The sequence below is a fragment of the Aquarana catesbeiana genome, linkage group LG02 (assembly GCF_042186555.1).
Source record: "Aquarana catesbeiana isolate 2022-GZ linkage group LG02, ASM4218655v1, whole genome shotgun sequence".
NCBI lineage: Eukaryota > Metazoa > Chordata > Amphibia > Anura > Ranidae > Aquarana > Aquarana catesbeiana.
Genome location: NC_133325.1, coordinates 5,597,041 through 5,622,839, shown reverse-complemented (window position 1 = coordinate 5,622,839; position 25,799 = coordinate 5,597,041). Strand labels below are relative to the sequence as shown.

Genomic DNA, 25,799 nt, shown 5'->3' with positions numbered 1-25,799 from the left:
AAGATGGCTACTAGAGTCAAAATGGATACTCTTAAAGAGGATTTACTTCTGGTGACCTCCGAGTTCTAAGTATTAGGTGTTGAGGAATCTTCATGAATGTAAAGATATGTAATCATGCATGGTGCATGAGTGTCAGTCTGGGAGTGTGTGTATCTCCCATTGTCCCCCCTTCAGGGTGGATCCCTGAGCTTCCTTTGAGCTCTCCTCCTTTTCACATCTTGGCATCTTACTTGCCTCTAAATACCATTTCAGATAATAAGACCATAAAAATTATAATGGCTCTGCCCCAAAAGGACGTGGCTCACTTTCCACTGGGCTAGGAGACTTAATCATTAACCTTCTATGGAAATTTAGTGAGTTCAAATAATACCATCTTCAACCACCAGGTGTCTCACATGTGTTTTGAGTCCATCCTTTTAAGTTAATATGTTCTATTTTCATAATGTGTATAATGGTAAGAATAGTATATACCTTTAAATGTTCTGGTAATCGGTCTAATATAAAATACACTCAGTATAAGTTTGATTAGTCACCATTACATAACTTGGTTATATATATGTATCTCTATAAATGTATATCTGTAAAAACTGGTCTATCTATGAAATACACATGTTGTTATATATATTAATCAATACTACATAAAAATGATTATCTATATGGATACCTGTATAACTTCTGGTATCTCCACTGAATATTTGTTTATCTAAGCATAGGCTACAGTCTTATATAGTTATAATCACAATTCTATGTTTTTCCTAATACTAATTAGTTTCTTGAAACACTTCTACTTATAAAATCACACTTTCATATATATTTTCTTCATACCAAAGTTTTTGGGTCCGCAGATGCCAACATTATAATGTCTCTGTGACCTACAATGTCATAGATAATTTAAAATTACTTATAATAACCCTATAGATACCTTTAAAATATTTTTGACTGGCACAAGATCCAACTCTTTCTAATGTGTTGAGATGGACCTTGAATATTCCCACTGGGTGTTTAGAAATGACTTAATTGTCTAAACCATCCTAAAAGTTCATACAATGAGTTTTGTTAGCCAAGGTGTTAGCTATTTAAACAGTCCATCACTTGAACACAATAGGTTTAGGCTAGGTGAGGTTATTTCTATGTGAGAATAGTCTGTATAACCTTGTATCTTATGGCTATAAGGGTAGCTTTCATTTATTCACTAATACCATGTAAAGTTCTCCTTGTTTTGTGATGAGAGCAGTTATTGTTCCAACAGTTTTCCTCACAATACATGCTTGTAAAAGTCTTCAATATTTGAAGTAGTAGAAAAACTTGGAAAAGAATGAGAGCGTCTAATTTGTCCAAAAGGGCAACAGTTCAATTATTGCAACATCACAGTTCATCTACTTTTTGAGGCCTAAGCATCTCTCATGTTTCTGCCAGTAAATATAAAATGTATTCCTTCATGAATTCACAACAATACCGAGATTTGTGTAATGCAGATTAAGGTTATTGGGAGGAATTTAAACGGAGTCAGTTTGTCCTGGAAGTTGGAGGTCACAACAGTTTTATCTGGGGAAACAAATAGGTAAATGTTTTATTAGTGGGTATTAGATGAACTCTAAAAAGAAGGAGGATACACCACATATTTTGTTTTGCTTAATATCCGGTAATTTTAATTGAAAAAGTTCTTTGGAAGTACCATTATAACCGGTCAATGTAATGGGGAGGACGTAACATGGTGGGAAAATGTTCTTTTGTTTTTTATGTTTCTTTTGTGCTCACCCAGCTTCATTGCTCTCTCTAACCAGTATTTGAGTGTGCTGTATGGTGAGTACATGGGTTTCATGGGAAAGACACCGATTGAGCGTGGTCTTGGTTTTGTTGAAAAGGTTCAACAGATTTCTGTTTTAATTTAAATGGTGTGTCCACTAAAGGCATAATATTTGTGTGTAGGACAGTGAAAATAGCTACAAGAGAGTAGTTTGTTTGTTTTATCTGTGGGAATTTACAAGCAGTAATATTCTCATTGTTGTCAGTTAAAGTACAAAACTGTGGAAGTCTTGTTGCTGAATACTGAAGCTAATATCTGAGTGGTAGATTCATTTTTTTTTTAAACTGAATTTGGTTTAACATTGGTGTAAACACGGCTGTGTTTACCTTTCTATTGTAAACCTAGAGGGCTACCCACCCTATTTGATCCTGGTGGCCTTACTATTGTTCCTATTGCCCCCCGGGTCTATTGATTTGCGGGTGTAGGCTCAGACAAGGTAAACTACAGGATATTGTGAGTAGATTTGGTGGGTCTCCAGTAATCTAAAAGGTTGTTTTTTTGAGAGTTAAAAAAAAAAAAAAGTATATATATATATATATATATATATATATATATATATATATATATAATTTTTTTTTCTCCACTTTATATTTTCTGATTTTTATTCTATTTGAGTTTCTGTTGTTTTTTTTCCCTCCTTCTATACGCTAATCTCAAAGTGACTGTATAGTACAGAGGAACATTTAACTTAATCTAGCTTACAAATTGTGCATATTATTTGTTGATAATGGCAGCCATGTCCTGTCTAGAAAAGTTTGTAGCAACTTAAAATCTATTTACTTATAGTACTCATACGGAACCACGCCTCGCTCTGAAGCTCGGGTGGCGGCACCAACACATCCTCATTGAAAACAGGAAGTGTATAGATCATGTCAATTATATTACGAATAATGAAACCGGACCTAAGATATTAAATAATAACAAAAAAAAAGGGGAAACTGAAATATATTTAAAAAGCATATATACTTAATTACATAAGAAAATCAATATAAGTTGTAATGTTGTGCAAACAACAACCCGAAACATAATTAAATGTCCCACTATGCCATCTAGTGGAAAGATGGGAGAAGACACATATAATAATAAATATAAAAAGGATTATAAAAAATAAATATATAGTAAACCAACTAATGTATATGTACCAGGAGGCACCATACCAAGAGGTCACAAGACCTTACTATAGGTGGTATTAGTAAAAGACTCTTAACAATACAGTACAGAGCCCTCAAAGATTATTCATTATACATTACAAAAATTTATTTTTTATATATATTGTGAAAAAAAATATATATTTGAGGATAGTAATCCAAAAATCAATTAAAACCCCCAAAAAAATTTATCCTATTTTTATTTTTGGTAATATTGCAGTATAGCCACCAGAGATGCAGAGCAAGTTTACAAAAATTTGTATAAAAATAATCTTGTATTATCTAAAAAAACATAGAGTTCTACCTCTGCATTATTATTATTTTGGTAATATTGCAATATAGCCACCAGAAATCAGAGCAAGCCTACACAAAATATATAAAAATAATCATGAGTTGTCTAAAAAAGCATTGAGATCTACCTCTACGTTGAGCCCAAAAGAGGTATAACACCTTAATCTGTATATCCAGGCCATCTCAAGCCTAGAGATCCCACGTATCAAGGAGCCCCCCCTCCAATGTGGGGTATATCTATCAATCCCCAGAAAAATGGTCTTACTAAGGTCCCGATTATGAACCCCGAGGTAGTGCCTGGAGACCGGGTGTTTAGGGAAACCTGTTAGAATGTTTGTTATATGCTCATTAAGCCTTACAGAAAGGGGACGTTTGGTCCTCCCCACGTATTGTAGCCCACAAGGGCATTGGAGAAGATAGACAACATGTTCGGTGGAACACGTGATGAATGATTTGATCTCAAATTCTGCCAAGGTACTGGTGGAAACAAATTTATGTGTTCTTCTATGCGTGCATCCACTAAGGGAGCACACCCTACACTTCCTACACTGATAGAAGCCAGTTATATATTCAAAAAAAACTCCTCTTAATAGGAGGAGGGTCAAGAACGTTGGGGGCCACTCTACCCCTGAGGGAGGAAGCGCCCTTATAGACCACCTGTGGTTTGACTGGAAGAACAGTACCCAATACGTGGTCATTCATGAGAACATGTCAATGTTCTCTAACTAATTTGGCCACATTTCTATGCTGTAAGGAGTAGGTAGTAATAAAGGGGATCGAAGGTACCCTATCCAGAATGGGTGCTTTGGTTTTCAGCAGAGTACTCCTATCAACGGTTACAACTTCATCAAGTGTACTTCTAAGGAAGGCCTCCGGGTAGCCCTTCTCAAGAAAACGCCCTATCAAAACATCAGCCTGAAGTAAAAACTCTCCATGTTTAGAGCAGTTACGTTTCAGGCGTATAAGTTGGCTTTTTGGCACCGACCTTAGCCAGGCCTCATGGTGGCAGCTGTCAATAGATATATACGAGTTCCGATCCGTATTTTTTTAAAAAGTGGCCGTAGTGAACTGTCCATCTTTAACCCCAATCCTGAGATCTAAAAAGTTAATCTCAGTTTGGCTGGCTTCATAGGAAAGTCTGATGCCACGATCGTTATCATTTAACTCTCTCATAGCAGTCCAAATCCTCTCGATCCCCATTCCACATGAGGAGGATGTCATCTATGTACCTGGCCCACAATACCACCTGAGGTCTCTGGTGGGCATAGATGACATCCTCCTCCCATAAGGCCATAAAGAGGTTCGCCAAGCTGGGGGCATATTTAGCCCCCATGGCGACCCCTCTATCTAACCTATAAAACTGGCCCCCAAACCAGAAATAGTTTTGAGTAGCCACAAAATGGAGTACCGTATATACTCGAGTATAAGTCGTTCCGAGTATAAGTCGAGGCCCTAATTTACCACAAAAAAAATGGGAAAAACTTATTGACCCGAGTATAAGACGAGGGTGAGAAATGCACAGCTACTGTAAGTGGAAAAGAGGGTCAACAATGCCCATTTGCAGCATCACTGTGCCAATTTGCATGCCTCACTGTGCCCATTTGCAGCCATAGGTCCCCTGAACTTCAAACTCGGTAGTTAAGGGTTCCTAGATGCCCCCTAGCTGCAGCCAAAATTTGGGGTCTCTGAACCCAAAGGGTCCCGAAATGACATTGCTTCAGATGGACACAGTTGACCGAATTTGGGGCCCCGTATCTCGGGGCCACTTAGAGCTAGGAACCCCAAATTTGGTGTGCAAACCCAGTGGAACTAGCACCATAAAATTTCCAAAGCTGGGGTTTCTAGCACCAAGTGGCCCCGAGATACAGGGCCCCAAAAATCAGTTCAGAAAATGTCAAGCACTTTTCTGCAGCAGAGAATGACATTTTCTGAACCAGTTTTGGGGCCCCGTATCTCAGGGCCACTTGGTGCTAGGAACTTCAGCGTTGGATATGTTTGCACACCAAATCTGGGGTTCTTAGCACCAAGTGGCCCTGAGATATGGGGCCCCAAATTCGGTTCGGAAAATGAAATTTTTTGTTGCAGAAAAGTGCTTGACTCGAGTATAAGTCGAGGGGGGCACTTTCAGCACAAAAAAATGTGCTGAAAAATTCGACTTATACTCGAGTATATACGGTAATTGCATAATAAAACCAATTTGTTCATCAAACAGCGCAGAGTCATGCCTAAGAAAATACTCTACCGCAAATAGCCCCAAAATATGCGGTATTATTGTATATAATGAAGCGACATCGGCTGTCACTAACCACCACCCTGAGTTTGGGGTATAATTAGCAAGTAAATTAATTACTTGGCGGGAGTCCTTCAAGTGTGATGGCATCTTGGTGACTAATGGCTGTAGGTAAAAATCAATGTACCTGCCCACCCGGGATGTGATAGAATCAATGCCACTAACAATAGGGCGTCCCGGGGGACAGGTAGGATGCTTATGGATTTTCGGCAAATAATAAATAACGGGGGGACGTGGGGCCCTAGGTACCAAATATGATTTCTCTTTATTGTTTAGAATGCCTTGTTCAAATTCATACTGTATTAACACCTCCAATTCTTTTTTGTATTGGGCCTTGGAATCTGACCTAAGGGGGGTATAAGTATCGCGGTCACCTAATATCTTAGACATCTCAGCAAGATAATCCTTCCTATCCAAAATAATAATGCCCCCCCCTTTGTCAGCTGGTCTAATTTCTAAGTTTTTATGCTCATATAAAGATTTCAGACCTGACTTCAAATCTCTCTTGAAATGCAATCTTTTGATGGGTAATAGTTCCAAATCCCTAAGTATCAAATCCCTAAAGACCCTCAGGGAGGGGGCCATAGCCCCAAGGGGGTTGACCTTCCAGCCCAGGGCAGTGTGGGCAATCTCCACATACCATAGGGTAACATTCAATCACAGCGCCGACAACCCAAGAAAAAAAACATAAAACAAAAATACTCCACCTCCATGGGAGAAGTCCCCGCATCTGCAGCCTGTCAGCTGTTATATAACTGAGGGCGGGGACACCCGGTGACGTGAACAGGTGACCCCGCCTGCCTCTGACGTTACGTGACATCACATTACCTCAGAAGGGGACGTGGTCACCTGCTTATGTCACTGGGTGGCCCCACCCTCAGCTATATAACAGCTGTCAGTGCAAAAAGGCTGCAGTTGGCAGGAGCCTCCCATCGAGGCAAAGTTTTTCCTTTTTTTTCTCGGGTTGTCGGCGCTGTGATCGAAGATTGATCCACATTGCGGGACATTTTTTTTTGTTTAATAAAGGAATTGTCCAAAATTGTTTATTGTCATTTTTCCTTTTTTGACACTTTTTTGGTGAATGTGTAGGGGTACAATGTACACGATACCCATTCACATAGGGGTGCGGAATCTGGGGGTCCCCTTGTTAAAGGGTGCTTTCAGATTCCGATATGCCCCCTGCCTGCAGACCCCCACAACCACTGGGCAGACCCCCACAACTAGGTGCTTTTGGGGAGGACCCCAAAGCACCCTCCCATGTTAACGGCATGTGGCCTGGTACGGTTCAGGAGGGGGGAGCTCTCTCGCCCCCTTTTTTCTGTGGCCTCTCAGGTTGCGCACTCAGATAAGGGTCTGGTATGGACTTCATTTTTCTTTTTTTTAATTTTGGCACAGGTTTCTCCTTAAAATCCATACCAGACCTGAAGGGCCTGGTTTGGATTTTGGGGGGCCCCCTACGCAATTTTTTTTTTTTTAATTTTGGTGCAGGGTTCCCTTAACCACTTCAGCCCCGGAAGGTTTTACCCCCTTCCTGACCAGAGCACTTTTTACAATTCGGCACTGCGTCGCTTTAACTGCTAATTGCGCGGTCATGCAATGGTGTACCCAAACAAAATTTGCGTCCTTTTCTTCCCACAAATAGAGCTTTCTTTTGATGGTATTTGATCACCTCTGCCGTTTTTATTTTTTGCGCTATAAACGGAAAAAGACCGAAAATTTTGAAAAAAAATGATATTTTCTACTTTTTGTTATAAAAAAAATCCAATAAATTCAATTTTAGTCATACATTTAGGCCAAAATGTATTCGGCCACATGTCTTTGGTAAAAAAATGTCAATATATTTATTGGTTTGCGCAAAAGTTATAGCGTCTACAAACTAGGGTACATTTTCTGGAATTTACACAGCTTTTATTTTATGACTGCCTATGTCATTTCATGAGGTGCTAAAATGGCAGGGCAGTACAAAACCCCCACAAATGACCCCATTTTGGAAAGTAGACACCCCAAGGAAATTGCTGAGAGGCATGTTGAACCCATTGAATATTTTTTTTTTGTCCCAAGTGATTGAATAATGACAAAAAAAAAAAAAAATTACAAAAAGTTGTCACTAAATGATATATTGCTCACACAGGCCATGCGCATATGTGGAATTGCACCCCAAAATACATTTAGCTGCTTCTCCTGAGTACGGGGATACCACATGTGTGGGACTTTTTGGGAGCCTAGCCGCGTACGGGGCCCCGAAAACCAAGCACCGCCTTCAGGATTTCAAAGGGCATAAATTTTTGATTTCACACCTCACTACCTATCACAGTTTTGAAGGCCATAAAATGCCAAGATGGCACAAAACCCCCCCAAATGACCCCATTTTGGAAAGTAGACACCCCAAGCTATTTGCTGAGAGGCATGTTGAGTCCATGGAATATTTTATTTTTTGACACAAGTTGCGGGAATGTGACAATTTTTTTTTTTTTTGCACAAAGTTGTCACTAAATGATATATTGCTCACACAGGCCATGGGCATATGTGGAATTGCACCCCAAAATACATTTAGCTGCTTCTCCTGAGTACGGGGATACCACATGTGTGGGACTTTTTGGGAGCCTATCCGCGTACGGGGCCCCGAAAACTAAGCACCGCCTTCAGGATTTCTAAGGGCATAAATTCTTGATTTCACTCTTCACTACCTATCACAGTTTTGAAGGCCATAAAATCCCAAGATGGCACAAACCCCCCCCAAATGACCCCATTTTGGAAAGTAGACACCCCAAGCTATTTGCTGAGAGGCATGTTGAGTCCATGGAATATTTTATATTTTGACACAAGCTGCGGGAAAGTGACAATTTTTTTTTTTTTTTTTCACAAAGTTGTCACTAAATGATATATTGCTCAAACATGCCATGGGCATATGTGGAATTACACCCCAAAATACATTCTGCTACTTCTTCTGAGTATGGGGATACCACATGAGTGGCACTTTTTGGGAGCCTAGCTTCATACGGGCCCCAAAATCCAATCACCGCCTTCAGGATTTCTAAGAGCGTTAATTTTTGATTTCACTCCTCACTACCCATCACAGTTTTGAAGGCCATAAAATGCCAAGATAGCACAAAACCCCCCAAAATGACCCCATTTTGGAAAGTAGACACCCCAAGCTATTTGCTGAGAGGCATGGTGAGTATTTTGCAGCTCTTATTTGTTTTTGAAAATGAAGAAAGACAATAAAAACATTTTTTTTTTCTTTTTTCAATTTTCAAAAGTTTGTGACAAAAAGTGAGGTCTGCAAAATACTCACTATACCTCTCAGAAAATAGCTTTGGGTGTCTATTTTCCAAAATTTGGTCATTTGGGGGGGGGTTGTGCCACCTGGGCATTCCATGGCCTCCGAAACTGTGATAGGCAGTGAAGAGTGAAATCAAAAATTTACGCCCTTAGAAAGCCTGAAGGCGGTGCTTGGTTTTCGGGGTCCCGTACGCGGCTAGGCTCCCAAAAAGTCTCACACATGTGGTATCCCCATACTCAGGAGAAGCAACAGAATGTATTTTGGGGTGTAATTTCACATATTCCCATGGCATGTTTGAGCAATATATCATTTAGTGACAACTTTGTGCAAAAAAAAAAAAAAATTGTCTTTTTCCCGCAACTTGTGTCACAATATAAAATATTCCATGGACTCGACATGCCTCTCAGCAAATAGCTTGGGGTGTCTACTTTCCAAAATGGGGTCATTTGGGGGGGTTTTGAACTGTCCTGGCATTTTATGCACAACATTTAGAAGCTTATGTCACACATCACCCACTCTTCTAACCACTTGAAGACAAAGCCCTTTCTGACACTTATTGTTTACATGAAAAAGTTTTTTTTTTTGCAAGAAAATTACTTTGAACCCCCAAACATTATATATATTTTTTTAAAGCAAATGCCCTACAGATTAAAATGGTGGGTGTTTCATTTTTTTTTTTTTCACACAGTATTTGCGCAGCGATTTTCAAACGCATTTTTTGGGGAAAAAACACACTTTTTAAAATTTTAATGCACTAAAACACACTATATTGCCCAAATGTTTGATGAAATAAAAAAGATGATCTTAGGCCGAGTACATGGATACCAAACATGACATGCTTTTAAATTGCGCACAAACGTGCAGTGGCGACAAACTAAATACATTTTAAAAAGCCTTTAAAAGCCTTTACAGGTTACCACTTTAGATTTACAGAGGAGGTCTACTGCTAAAATTACTGCCCTCGATCTGACCTTCGCGGTGATACCTCACATGCATGGTGCAATTGCTGTTTACATTTGACGCCAGACCGACACTTGCGTTCGCCTTTGCGCGAGAGCAGGGGGGGACAGGGGTGCTTTTTTTTTTTTTTTTTTTTTTTCTTTATTAATTTTTTGATTTTTTATCTTATTTTTAAACTGTTCCTTTCATTTTTTTTTAAATCATTTTTATTGTTATCTCAGGGAATGTAAATATCCCCTATGATAGCAATAGGTAGTGACAGGTACTCTTTTTTGAAAAAATTGGGGTCTATTAGACCCTAGATCTCTCCTCTGCCCTCAAAGTATCTGACCACACCAAGATCGGTGTGATAAAATGCTTTCCCAATTTCCCAATGGCGCTGTTTACATCCGGCGAAATCTAAGTCATGAAATGCTCGTAGCTTCCGGTTTCTTAGGCCATAGAGATGATTGGAGCCATTCTGGTCTCTGATCAGCTCTATGGTCAGCTGGCCGAATCACCGGCTGCATTCTCAGGTTCCCTGTTGGGACAGGAGAGCCAGAGAAAAACATGGAAGACGGTGGGGGGGGGGAATCCCTCCCACTGCTTGTAAAAGCAGTCTAGAGGCTAATTAGCCACTAGGATTGCTTTTACATGAAAGCCGACCGCTGGCTGAAAAGAATGATACCAAGATGATACCTAAACCTGCAGGCATCATTCTGGTATAACCACTCAAAGTCCAGCAACATACCAGTACGTTGTTGGTCCTTGTATTGTAAACTTTTTTTTCATGCAGCCTGTGGGCTGAACAAAAAAAAGATATTGATCGGTGGGTATGCCCACCATTAGAATACCTCCCTTCATCCGCCCACTTCTAATGATGGGCATACATGCACCATTTATATATGCCGAAGCATGAGGGCATCCTCCCGCAAAAGGCAGGAGCAAATTGCTCCTCCACCCACTACTGCCCCCACGCTTCGGCATATATGCTGAAGTATGTAACTGTGGTGGTGAAATCACCTCCGACAGCGCTGGAGTCACGGCTTTATATATCGTGGGAGCAAACGCTGTTGCTGTCAAGATAAATAAATCCGCTCTGCAGCTGAATGGCGTACCTGAAAACAAAAAAGTGGTTAACAATAAAAAAGTATAAAAAAATTGCATACCTATAAAGCAAACATGATAAAAACATAACAATAAAACATTGCAGTATAGAATACAATAAAAAAGAGCAGAACAATAGAGAGAGAATAGAGAGAGAGAACAATAAAACGACAACTATTTTTGTTTTTTTTTATTTTATATTTTTTTTGTATTTTTATTTTTTTATTTTTTTTGTATTTTTTTTTTTTAACACTTTTTTTAGTAACTTTAACTTTTAACTGTAACTGTACCAGGTTTGGGTCTCTCAAAATGCGATGGCATCTTGGGAGACCCTGTGTTAGTGTGCCTAGTCTGTGCCATGCTGAACCCTACGCTAATACTCCACTAGTGTATGGTAGCGTTCAAAACATTCACCAATGCATAGACCAGGATTGTCAGGACAGGAGGGACAACAATACCGGGTGTCACACCTAAATCCGCGCTTGCTGCAGACACGACATCTTTTTTGGGGGGCTCGTTGGGTAGGGGTACTCTGGAGGACATAAGGAAAATGCCTCCCATGCAGCCGGCTTACTGCATTTGGATTGGGAAGGTGAGGTGGAGCACCATCTGGAAACACCACTCCACCCCTCCCATATTAAGGTTGTATTCGTGGACACAGAGGGGTTTCTCCACAACACCAGTCGCCGTAGTAATTTGGGTCGTCGTGTCTGCATGAAGGGAGGTAAGAACGAAAACATTCTTATTGTCCCTCCACTTCATAGCGAGCAAATTATTATACTGCAAGCAGGCTCTCTCCCCCAGCCTAAGACGGGACTCTACAAGCCGACGGGGAAAGCCCCGGCGATTAGGTCGCACGGTGCCACATGCTCCAATCTGATGATCAAACAAGTGACTAAAAAGTGGCACGCTCATATAATAATTGTCCACGTACAAGTGGTACCCCTTTCCGAATAAGGGTGACACCAAGTCCCACACAATCTTGCCAGCGCTTCCTATGTAGTCAGGGCAGTTTATCGGCTCTACGTGACTATCTTTTCCCTCGTAAACCATAAATCTACATGTATAGCCTGTGGCCCTGTCACAGAGCTTATACATCTTGACCCCGTATCTGGCATGCTTGCTGGGAAGGTACTGTTTGAATGACAAGCGGCCAGAAAACTTAATCAGGGACTCATCAACGCAGACAACTTGATGGGGGGTAAACAAGTCTGCAAAACGTTGGTTGAAGTGGTTTACGAGGGGCCGAATTTTGTAGAGCCGATCGTATGCAGGGTCTCCACGAGGACGACAGAGTTCATTGTCGTTGAAGTGCATGAACCGCAAAATCTGCTCGTATCGTGCCCTGGTCATGGAGGCAGAGAACACGGGCATATGGTGAATTGGGTCAGTGGACCAATATGACCGCAACTCACTCTTTTTGGTTATGCCCATGAGGAGGGAAAGGCCCAGAAAGATCTTAAATTCGGAGATCGTAATTGGTCTCCAATCTCTGGCAAGGGAGGACTGGGGAATAGTGGCGATGTGTTGACCAGCGTACAAATTGCTTTGGACCACAATAGATCTATAGAGATCTTCGGTGAAAAACAGCGAATAAAAATCCAGTGGCGTAAAGTCAACTGTTTCCACCTGAATTCCGGGTTGGCCAGTGAAAGGGGGAAGTACGGGTGCTGCAGAAGTGGAAGGTTCCCAATTCGGATTGGCGAATGCAGCAGGAAGGGCACTATGGGCACGACGGGCCTGTGTTCGTCTTCTTCTTGGTGGCAGCGGGACACTACTTGTGCTTGCCACTTCGCCAGCTTGAACTGCACTTATGGGACTCGCCACGTCACCACGTGATACTGCAGTGCTGGATGTACGACCAGGGTGTACTAGGCCGCTGGTGCTTGCCAGTTCACCAGAAGGAGTAGCGGCACTAGTACTTCTCTGCTCCATACGAGAGCCCTGCGGTTCTTGCACTTCAAGGACAGAAGAAGTTCGGGGTCTGGTACGCCTGACCCTAGCAGGGACCACAACTCCGTCGTCAGAGCTATCTGTCATGGAGCCGCTGTCCTCTACAGGTTCGTATTCTGAGCCTGAACTTGACAGATGAGTGACTTCCTCTTCACTATCTGTCATGCTCAGAATCCTGTAGGCCTCTTCACTAGTGTACCTTCGATTTGCCATTTTGGCCTCTAAATTTAGGGGTACACTAGTGAGACTCACAGGCAAAAAAGCTCCTGACTGTTAGCGACTGATTCAAAACGCTACCAAAAAACTGTTAGTGATCGCAGGGATCAGGCCTGACTCTGCGACCGCTGCAGTTATGTGTGCTTAGTGTTTTGTAAGTGTCAGTTATCGATCGATACTGCACTTGGGTGGGCTGGGCTGGGCTGGGCGCAGGGGCAAAACGCAGGTGCTAGCAGGTATCTGGGCTGATCCCGCTAACACTGTGTTTCAGGGAACCCTAAACTGCTGGGGAGTATAGATCTGATCGGATCAGATATCGATCCGTTCAGATACTATAGCACTAAGGGAGGTGTATGCTGCGTGCGTGGGTTTTAGCGGTACTGGCGCTAACCTGACGCTGCCTGGGGCGACGCAGACCTTATCAGATCCTAAAAACTTAACTTCTATCACCGCCGGGCAATTAGGGGGTTAAACCTTTATAAGGTAATAAACGGCGGGTGCCCTAAAACTATAATAAACTATAATAAACTGTAATAAACTATAATAAACTACAAAAAACAAACTATCTAACCAGCGTCACCCGTAACACTTATACGGTGATCGCTGGTGAAAGGGTTAACTAGGGGGCAATCAGGGGGTTAAAACCTTTAGCAGGTAGTATATGGGGGTCCCTGTCGCTATAAAACACTGACAGCAAACCTATATACTCACCTCCCTAACTAGCGTCACCTGTGTCACTAATACAGCGATCAGAAAAACGATCGCTTAGCGACACTGGTGACGGGGGGTAATCAAGGGATTAACTTTTATTAGGGGGGTTAGGGGGTACCCTGGACCTAAGGGGGGGTACCCTAGACCTAAAGGGGGCTAATCTAACTGCCCTAACACTTATAACTGACAAACTGACACCAATGCAAAAAAAAAAAAACACTGCTATTGGTGTCAGAGTGACAGTGGGTACAGGGGGGTGATCGGGGGGTGATCGGGGGGTGACAGGTTGGTGAAAAGTGTGCCTGCGTGTTCTACTGTAAGTGTAGTGTTGGTGCACTTACTTGGATGTCTTCTCTCCTCTGCGCCGGGACGAAAAGACCGACTCGAGGAGAGATGACATCACTTCCTTTCCCTCTGTTTACATTACAGAGGGAAAGGAAGCGTTTTCATTCGCCGGGAGTGATCGGGAGGGGGTGGCCATCAATGGATGGCCTCCCCCTCACCTCCCATCGCCCGCGAACGAAAGCCGACCGCCTATGGCACCGGGGGGGTTCCGATCGGACCCCCCACCCGCGGGAGGCAGATCACGTATGGGTACGTGATTTTGCCTGCCCGTGCCATTCTGCCGCAGTATATATGCGGTAGGCGGTCGGCAAGTGGTTAATATTCATACCAGAGCCAAAGGGCCTGGTAATGGACTGGGGGGGGTGATTTTTATGTATATTGCTGGGACCCGACAATATATTACAGTCGCAAGCAATTTTCAATTAAATTTTTTCCTTTGGGGCGGTTTGCAGGCGTTATTGCGCTAAAAATAGTGCCTGCAAACCGACCTAAAACTGCCGCTGCTGTTTCTTCAGTGTGAAAGCCCAAGGGCTTTCACACTGAAGCGGTGCGCTGGCAGGAGAGAGAAAAAACTTCTGCAAACCGAATCTTTGGAGCGGTGAAGGAGCGGTGTATTCACCGCTCCAAAACCGCTCCTGCCCATTGAAATCAATGGGGCAGCGCGGCTATACCACGGCTATAGCGGCGCTATGCGAGCGGTTTTAACCCTTTTTCAGCCACCAGCGGGGGTTAAAACCGCAACCGCTAGTGGCCGAATACCGCCGCTAAAACGACGGTAAAGCAGCGCTAAAAATAGCGCTGTTTTACCGCCGACCCCCCCACCGTCCTAGTGTGAAAGGGGCCTTAGAAATGTCATTTTGCTGTGGTACTGTTATAAACATGGAAAGATATGCTACTTTACAGGCAGACTAAGGACACCACCCAGGAACAATATTTAAAGGAATATTTCATTTTAATTGTATATCTTTAAGCATTATTAAAATCACTGCTCCTGAAAAAAAAAACTTTTTTTCCATTGTTACATGTCCCCTGGGGCAGGACCCGGGTCCCCAAACACTTTTTATGACAATAACTTACATATAAGCCTTTAAAATTAGCACTTTCGATTTTTCATTGTCGGGTCCCATAGACTTTTGCCTGTTCGCAAAATTCCCTCAGTTGTTTGGGTGGTATACCACACATAAATTGTACATAATGTCTGATATTTATCTGCCTTTTGAGAACTACCAATAGCTTATGTATGTGTTACATATGTTTATTTCATGTGGTACCCCTTTGTATTACTGTTATTATTATTCCTTTCCTTGATTCCCCACCCATCCCAGTTTTTGCCAGGACATTCGTTCTCAGGCTTGAGGGCTCAAATTATTTTTTTTTTTCTGCAAACTCTGAGATGTAGTTTTCTAGGCAGGGGGAGGATGTAGCACCTTGATGTTTAGGCAGGGTTGCTCCTAAATTTATTTGCCGAGTGATAGTTGCTTTGGCCAATTGTTAGGGGTCAATTGATCTCACCCTAATTCTAGAATTGCTGCACTTTTCTCTTCTGTCACTAGGTGGCCGGGTATCCGGTGGCATTATTTAAGACAAGGGCATTGCAAGGACAAATTAGGAATAGATGGGGTGTCTCAGCCAATGGGCAGGGATTTTTTTGAATTCCTTGGCCTGCTTGGAAAGCCTATTTATTTGGGTGAGGTCAAGTGATCAGTGTTCTGTGCCACCTGGATGGCTGTCTGATTGGATGTGTGTTGTGCTGCTCCGGGCTGCTAGGCCAATGCCTGAGGCCTACAGGGACTTCTGGCTGCTAGGCTGTCTGAGGGCCTATCCAGAAACAAAAGAGCAGTGAAGGGTTGGGATTGCGGCTTGCAGTCCAACCAGAAGTGACGGTTCTGCCGGCCAGAGAACCAGTCGTGGATGGAGGTAGAGGGGAAGCTGTCACCACTAATGGACTATCCACCTTATTACCAGGGACCACTGTGAGTAGCTGAAGCAAGTACTGGAACAGCATTCTCACCAACCGGGGATGGTGAAGAATTGGGAAACTTCAGCAGGTGCCAAGCCAGGGACCCAGCCAGCGGAGGTGATGCTTGCAGAGAAGCCTTGTGTGTAAAGCCAGGGACTGAGCTGGCCAGCGGGGTGACACTTGAGGAGTATCTGTGAGTGCCAAGCTAGGGACCCAGCAGGGAGGCAGGGGTGACGCTTGAGGAAGATACTGTGTGAGAAGATTGGACGAGCTCAGGGGATCCAGTGGCAGTGGATCAGTGAGTGTAGTGAGAGATACTGGGAGCTCAGTGGAGTGAAGAATTATAAGGGGAAATTGTAGAGGAAGTGAAGAAGTTCATTACAACGCGTGTTAGAAACTGTTATAAGACTGTTGCCATAGAAGATGGTGGCCCTACTTGTGCAGATGTGGTGTCTTGCTGGATGCCTTTCTCTGCATGGCTGTCTACCTATAGAAGTCTCTGAATCTGCCAATTAACATTGCAACTACTCAGGGTGTCCTGGCCTAACCCTCTCTCCCACAGTTCTGTTCAAGAGACAATAAATCTCTTTGCATTCAAGAAGTCTATGTAGCCCATTAATCTACATTATCTTGCACCCACCATGCCTCTTAACATACTCTGCATAGAAGGATGTCAGCTCTGCCTAACTCTGGTGGTTCTTATTAGACCAAAGGGGGCCCGGGGCCTTACTACATTATAATTGATGTCATTTTTATTATATATTCAGAGTGGAAAACTCAGTGATTCTGAAGCTGATGTTAAAGAAGAGATAAAAGAGAAGGATGATGAGGATTGGGTTATGGAGGAGTCAAAGTTCCTAAAAGAACACAAAGATGTGTACCAGGACACCATGGTGGAGTCATCCAGCTACATGAACCCCCCCCAGAGAGATGTTCCCATCCTCGGTATTCATGGGATTCCACACAGGGAGATCACACCATCGATCATTATTACAATGTTGGTGGGATGGAGCATCTAGAACATGGATGGAGATGTGTGGATTTTATATATGTGATGTCACAGTAATACAGCTTATATGTTACAGATGATAATTTCTCTCATTTTCTTGATTTAGAGTGGAGATCCAATCGATATAGAATTTGAGGTTAAAGCAGAAGAAGAAGAGATGCATGTGAGGGATGATCAGTAGTCTATGGAGGAGGATGGAATAACAGCGACATTTATAGAGGAGGACACTCCTACAGAGATCAGCACAGGTGGGTCATTAACACGAAATACATTCCTCCACTAGGGTTGCCACCTCATCCCTTTAAACCCGAACACATATTAATTACACAGGTTCTGTGGCTGATAAAGGTGGTAATTAAACTCACTTGGTGCCTTATCTGCAATAAATTAGCCTCAGAACCTGTGTAATGAATATGTGTTCGTGTTTTAAAGGGATGAGGTGGCAACCCTATCCTCCACCCATACTGCTCACTTATTGGTCCAGAGTAGGGTGGGGACTGGGTTATATCAGCCTGTAATCCCCTGGTCACTTTCCTGAGCTGTGTTCCCCATCCTGTATTCCTGTATTTCTCTCGGATAATCTTCCTTCTCTGTGCTGCAGACACAGTTCATGTATCTAGGATGGATTTATGGAGATTCTGGGGGTTCAGCTGGCAGTAAAATATTGATTTTCTCTATAGGTGTTGCTTGTCTTAGACATCTGAGGTATGTGTCTTACATTCTGTCCCATACCCGGATCTAGCGAGATCTCTGACAGAGGAATTCTCCCGGGGTTACTAGTTCTGTTGTTTGCTGGCAGTGCCGGGTGGAGGGATATGTCTGTGTAGCAGAGGTAGGCAACCTTAACGAGGAGGAGATCTACCTGAACAACATGGGAAAAGTCAAAGATCACCAGGCACAGTATTGTCCAGTGTCACCTCCTCAAACCTAATTTAACCTCTAATTGCCATACTACTGAGTCACAATAGTGTGCATTGCACCGCAATCATGGATGTAAATCAGGTGGTGAGGAGGCAACATATCACCTCCTCACCACCTGTCAAATACACTTGGATCACTTTTCAGAAGAGTAGCAGTGTACCGCCTGCCAATTTTAACCCATTTAAGTAAATAAGGGCACTCTGCATGCGCCCCACAACTTCATGCTTCTGTAAGGTCATAGTTACATAGTTACATATAGTTACATAGTAGGTGATTTTGAAAAAAGACACAAGTCCATCAAGTCCAACCCTAAGGTCCAAAGGGTTAAAGCAGGTGATGAGAAAGCAACAATGCTGCCTGCTTTAACCCCTTCCTTTCTGTACTGCACAAGGTTGCAGGGCACTTGTAGAGTGGCCTAATTCACTTGAATGGGTTATGCTTGGTAGGTGCGACACCCATCAACCATGACACCCACCAACCATGACACCCACAAACCATGCCAACCATGACACCCACCAACCATGACACCCACAAACCATGCCAACCATGACACCCACCAACCAATGCACCCATCAACCATGGCAGCCACCAACCATGACACCCATCAACCATGACACCCATCAACCATGACACCCACCAACCATGACACCCACCAACCATGACATCCACCAACCATGACAACCATGTCACCCACCAACCATGACACCAATCAACCATGTCACCCACCAACCATGTCACCCACCAACCATATCACCCACCAACCATGACATCCACCAACCATGACACCCACCAACCATGACATCCACCAACCATGACATCCACCAACCATGACAATGCATATAACTCCTGCTGCGGCTACGACATATGTACACCCCTGGCCACTGCAGCTAAAGGGGGTGTGGTTGGGGCAGGGGGGATAAAAACACATTTTTACTATAGGGTTTTACCATCCCTCAAACTACAAATGTAAATGAACCCTTACTGTTCTGAGCCCCTATAAGGCTGCTTTCACACTGATGTTCTGCAGTTTACCTGCCCCACAGGTGCAACGCAGTGCATCTGCAACTTTCCTGGGTTAACTGCACTTTGTCATAGACTTCTATTATATCCTGCAGGTGTGGGGCACTTTCTGAAAGCGTATCAAAAGTGCAGCAAACCCACAGGATATAATTCTATAGATAAGTGCAGCAAACCCGCAGGATATAATAGAAGTCTATAGATAAGTGCAGCAAACCCGCAGGATATAATAGAAGTCTATAGATAAGTGCAGCAAACCCCCAGGACAGCTGCAGGTACACTGCACTGCACCCCCGGTGTGGGTAAACCGCAGCACATCACTGTGAAAGCAGCCCTATACTATTATGCTCGGTGTATTGCTTCACATTAACCTGAAGATCTCTTCCTTCTGCTGCTGGCACCACTCTGGAGACCACTAGCCAGGATTAGAGGTGGAGTGCAGTTGGTATCACTCCATATGGCACTGGAGGTGGCACTACAGAGGAGACATCGGCAGGTCAGCAATCCCAGACTGAGATCTACCAATCACGTAGTCGTGATTTACAATTTGCTGACCCCGCTGTATAGTCTCAGACCCGAGACAAGAAGAACTCTCCACATAGTATAGATCTATAACATCTCTCACTTTATTACATAGAAATATCTGTCACACACATCGGTAGACATGCACAGTGTATCTCCTCGGCACTCGGTCCAGCCGCAATGGGCGTGATGACGTTAGATTGTTATGCTCCGCCCAACATGCTGACATCATCACATCAGGGATTGGATCAGTGATCAAGCCCCTGATGACCTCATCTGTGGTGTGGTTTTTGTATATGATTTAAAGGGCCAGCGCTGCATATTTTGGAGGAATTCAGTTATACCTCATATCTGGGTATTATGTGAGCAGCTTCCTGATTACTTATTTCATTTCAGGGTGGAATCAGATTATAGTGGTTTGATTTTATATCTGATGATGTGATTGGAGCACAGACTTTTACATGTTGATAATAATGTGATAACATCCTCAAACTTTGGAACCTTAAACAGAAAGTGATAATGAGGGAGGAACCAATAACCCAATGATGGTGGTCTTCAGTCCACCAGGATCAGTCCAGTCTTCATCTTGGTTGTTCTCCCCCCATCCTCACTCTCTGACCTCTGGTGGGGCTCAGCCCCGCTGTTATTCATGACTAAATCAGGGAGTTCAGGACTTCTTGTGTTGGGAAGATGACAATGAGTGATAGAGGGGGTGGGGATACTCGTCCTATAATCCCCTCATCAATGTCACTCCTATAAAAGACAGTTCTCGTTGTGTCCTCACTCTCTGACTAAGGTCCATGAATAAAGAAATGATCTGGTAGGAGATCAGAGGACCCATTTACTAGTTACCTTGAGGGGGAATTGTAAGATCCTCAGAGACAAAGCTGCCTGATGTGGGCGGAGTCCTGGTTTAGGGGAACCAATCTGCTCATGAAAACCTCAGAGGATTGTCTCACTTTGTCTCCAGACTGTAAAGTAGAAGATGAGGACATCACACAGTATAGTCCAGGAGAAAACCCGACTACCTCAAATGTCCATCCGGCACCACACAGTGTAGATGGACCATCGTATTCCTCTTATCCTGAGGAACCTCAGACTGTGAGGGATGGTGCCGTCCTCCCAACAGATAAGAGGTTTTCCTGTACTGAGTGCGGGAAGTGTTTCCATTATAAATCCAAGCTTAATGAGCATACAAGGTCTCATACAGGAGAAAAGCCGTATTCCTGTCCTGAGTGCGGGAAATGTTTTTCAGTGAAGTCCAATATTTCCACACATCAGAGATCTCACACGGCTGAAAAGCCGTATTCCTGTTCTGAGTGTGGGAAATGTTTTTCAGGCAAGTACAATCTTTCCACACATCAGAGATCTCACACGAGGGAGAAGCCATATTCCTGTCCTGAGTGAGGGAAATGTTTTTCAAGGAAGTACCATCTTTCCTTACATCAGAGATCTCACACGGGGAAAAACCGTATTCCTGTTCTGAGTGCGGGAAATGTTTTCCAGATAAGTCCAATCTTTCCACACATCAGAGATCTCACACAGGGGAGAAGCCATATTCCTGTCCTGAGTGAGGGAATTGTTCCTCACTGAAGTCCTGTCTTCCTGTATATCAGGGATCCCACACAACCCTCGAGGTGTATATGTGCCTTGAGTGCGGGAAATGTCTTCTATATGAATGTTGCTGGACATCACAGCTCTCATGTGGGGAAGAAGCACACCCTGATATACCCCTCAGATATACTCCATGGCTGATCTCCATCATATAAGAAGCAGGGTGATATATTTGTGGTGAGTGTGTGAAGGGGGTTGTGAGTCCCTGGATGTCCTTTATTATTGGCCCGTACACAGGGAGGACTTGTCTCACAAATATCCCACTTATATTGTGTTTTATCACTCCATGTCAATGTGCTATGTCTATCTAAACAAGGATGGACAATGTCACTTGTCATTTGTAACACTTTGTATTTTGTAACTGATTGTTCAATAAGAGAACTTCCAATAAAAATGATTAAAATAGAAAAATGGAGTCATTGCCTTTCATTGATATGTGATGTAAGCTTTGCAATCACTTAGTGTTCTCGTTTGTTTTAAATTGTTGAATGAATATGACAAGAATTCACCCAGCTGTGAGGAATGTTGTCTATATTTTATCTCATACATTGATTTCCTATGACCATTGGCTCCCTCTAGTGGCCATAGTGCGGTATTGTTGTATTTTTACTAATGGAAGCCTTTTACGAAAAATACTTCATTATGGCCACTAGAGGGAGCTGACCATCATAGGAAATCACTTTCTTAACCACTTCAGCTCTGGAAGGTTTTCCCCCTTCATGACCAGGATATTTTTAGCGCTGTGCTAAATAGCACTGGAAATTGCGTGGTTATGCAAAACTTTTTAACTTTTTTTATTACATAATACATTATATACGATATATATATATAAATAAAAAATGTTAATCATTTTTCTTTTTACTTTCTGCTATAATACATATCGAATAAATTAAAAAAAAAAAATCTTCATTAAATTTGACCAAAATGTATTCTGCTACTTGTCTTTGGTAATAAAAAAAATCCCAACAAATATATATTAATTGGTTTGTGCGAAAGTTTTATAGCATCTACAAACTATGGGATATATACTGGAATTTTTATTATTATACAGGTAATGGTGGTGATCGGTGACTTATAGTAGGACTGTTATAGTGCGGCGGACGCTGGGTGGGAACTGACTAGCTGACACTGACATCACCAGTGACACTAATACAGAGATCAGTGATAATACTATACACTGTCACTGTACTAATGACACTGGCTGGGAAGGGGATGACATCTAGGGGCAATGAAAGGGATACCTATGTGCCTAACAATGTGTAATGTGTGTACTGTGTGCTGATTTTACTAGGAGACCCCTAAATGTCAGGAGATGTTTTTTTAACCACTTCAATCCCGGACACTTATACACCTTCCTGCCCAGACCAATTTTCAGCTTTCAGCGCTCTCACATTTTCAATGACAATTGCGCGGTCGTGTGACGCTGTACCCAAACAAAATTTCTTTCCCACAAATAGAGCTTTCTTTTGGTGATATTTGATCACTTCTGCGGTTTTTATTTTTTGCGCTACAAATAAAAAAAGACTGATAATTTTGAAAAAAAAAAAAAAAAAGGTTTTCTTAGATTCTGTTACAAAAGTAAGTTTTCTCCTTCACTGATGGGCACTGATGAGGTGGCACTTATATGCAGCATGTATCCTTGGCACTGATAGGGGGGACTGATAGGTGGCACTGGAGGACACGTAGAGGTGGCACTGATGGGCGGCATGCATAGGCAGCCCTGTTCAGAGGCGCTGGCAGGCATCACTGATGGGCACAGAGTGCCATCCCTAATGAGCAATGATTGCCATCCCTGGTGGGCTCTAGTAGGCTTACTTGGTGGCCATGGGTGGGCATCGCTGATGGTCCTGGGTGGGCATCTTTGGGGGGCTGCACTGATCATTAATCAGAACAGACCCCCCTCTTAGGAGAGCAGCCGATTGGCTCTCCTCTACTCACGCCTGTCAGTGCGATACACGGCTTTTCCTGTTTACACTGTGATTAGATGTGATTGGACACAGCTGATCACCGTCAGAGGCTCTTTACCTTGATCGGAGATGCGGTGTGTCAGAATGCGATGTGTCGCGGCTTATCCTGCTGGATGTCATATGACGCTCAGTCAGGATTAGGGATGAGCTTTGAGTTTGAGTCGAACTCATGTTCGACTCGAACATTGGCTGTTCGCAAGTTCGCCGAACAGCGAACAATTTGGGGTGTTTGCGGCAAATTCGAATGCCGCGGAACACCCTTTAAAAGTCTATGAGAAAAATCAAAAGTGCTAATTTTAAAGTTATTGTCATAAAAAGTGTTTGGGGACCCGGGTCCTGCCCCAGGGGACATGGATCAATGCAAAAAAAAGTTTTAAAAACGGACGTTTTTTCAGGAGCAGTGATTTTAATAATGCTTAAAGTCAAACAATAAAAGTGTAATATCCCTTTAAATTTCGTACCTGGGGGGTGTCTATAGTATGCCTGTAAAGGGGCGCATGTTTCCCGTGTTTAGAACAGTCTGACAGCAAAATGACATTTCAAAGGAAAAAACCCATTTAAAACTACTCGCGGCTATTGCATTGCCGACAATACACATAGAAGTTCATTGATAAAAACGGCATGGGAATTCCCCACAGGGCAACCCCGAACCAAAAAAAAAAAAAAAAAATGACGTGGGAGTCCCCCTAAATTCCATACAATCACCGCTCGCCATACAGCCCCGCCTCCCTGTAACGGCACTGTGATAGACAGGGCAGAGCACACTGTTCCAATGCCGGTACAGGGAGGTGTTTTCACCAACAATAACTGTCAGCCCGAGATCCGCTCTGTCACCCCAATGATCTTTGGTAACTCTCCCCGCTCTGCACTGGAGAGAGATGGCGGGCGGTGGTGATGGGGGGATGGGGGCGGTGCTGGCAGGGAGGAGGAGAGAGCAAAGGAGGAGGACACCACCTTAATAGGTGGCACTGACAGGGGGATGTGAGACCCCCTCCGCCCACTACAGCGAGCCAGGCGGAAATACAAGTCCCTCTCCCCACTTTACAGAACTACAGGTGGGCAGTGACAAGACCGCTGGCTGGGAGTACAGGAGGAATAGCAGCCAGCGGTCTTACAAACAGGAAATCACCAGGCAATAACGGTTTATCAGCAAGATCAGCAGGTTATTGCAGAGGAACTACAGAGCTCAGAAGAACATGGATGGCATAGTTGGTAAAGGTCGGAGATCAGCAACGAGAACATGAAAAAATGTTTTTCCCGGAGTTCTGCTTTATAAGTGAAAAAATGCAGATTTTGGGCCAAAAAAGGTTATAAATTAAAAAAAAAAGATGAAAGCATCCCCACCCCCTTTGCTCATGTGAACGGCGATCGCACCACACATGTGAGATATAACCACGAATATCGGAGCCGGAGCAATAAATTTCCCTCCAGACCTCCTGTGCAACTCTAAGCTGGTGACCTCTGAAGGCTTTTAATGTGCCTCCTATGGAGATTTTTAGGTACTGCAGTTTGGCACAGTTCCATGGGCGTGTGCAATTATAAAACCTGACATGTTAGGTATCTATTTACTCAGCTTAACATCCTTTATTGCTTTTTACCAGAAATGTGGGAATTATTTTGTGTTTGTCTGCACTTAGGCTGCATTCACACCTAAGCGTTTTGTAGCTTAAAGCCTGAAGCTACAAAACGCTTGAGGGGAAAAAATACATTATTCTCTATGGAGATGGTTCACATCTCCACTCCAAGTCACCTGAAGCCCTACGCTTGAAGCTCAAACAAGTTCTGGACCCTTTTTTGACGCTCGAATTGGGCATATTTTGATGTTTTTGGAGCGTTTGTATTCCCTACTCAAATGAAATAAATTTACATAAAGGAAATGACATAAAACATACACAGGAAGTGCACAGATCACCATTTTTTGGTTAGAAGACATGGAGGCCAGCAATATAGAGAGTGAAGTGGATGAGACAGTATGTCTTTTAGATCAGGAGAGCTTTATCAGAATGGTAAAGCAGCACCCCTGTCTCTATGATTCCAGAGATCCATGCTACAAGCTGAGAGTGAGCAAGAGGAGGGCATGGAACCAGATTGCCTGCCAAGTTTTCACAAACTGGGCAGACCTAAATGCCTGTGTGAAGGATGATAAAGGTAAGATAAACCCCTGCAAACATAACCGACCATAGGGAGATAATAGGATGATTGTTATTTAGTACATTATAAATAACAGAATCTTAGCACCAGAAAAACAGTACTAGCTTATGCTTTTATTCCTATGCATTGCTTACAAGATCATACATATGAGAAAACAGACAATAAATGTGCAATTACAGTTCACTATGGCCACATATGTGTACACACTAATTGCATGTGTGTAGGAATGTGGCCAGGATTAGGGATGAGACGAACACCCCCCTGTTCGGTTTGCACTAGAACATGTGAACAGGAAAAAAGTTTGTTCGAACACGCGAACACCGTTAAAGTCTATGGGACACGAACATGAATAATCAAAAGTGCTAATTTTAAAGGCTTATATGCAAGTTATTGTCATATAAAGTGTTTGGGGACCCGGGTCCTGCCCCAGGGGACATGGATCAATGCAAAAAAAACTTTTAAAAACGGCCGTTTTTTCAGGAGCAGTGATTTTAATAATGCTTAAAATCAAACAATAAAAGTGTAATATCCCTTTAAATTTCGTAGCT

At 43.0% G+C, this 25,799-nt stretch overlaps 1 protein-coding gene and 1 pseudogene across 1 annotated transcript in view; one reads left to right on the top strand and one right to left on the bottom strand.

Moving 5' to 3' along the window:
* LOC141129557 (uncharacterized) overlaps positions 1-21,093 on the top strand; it is a 40,562-nt pseudogene extending 19,469 nt beyond the window's left edge.
* Positions 1-25,799, bottom strand: part of LOC141126606 (uncharacterized) — a 757,790-nt gene that overhangs the window by 610,962 nt on the left and 121,029 nt on the right.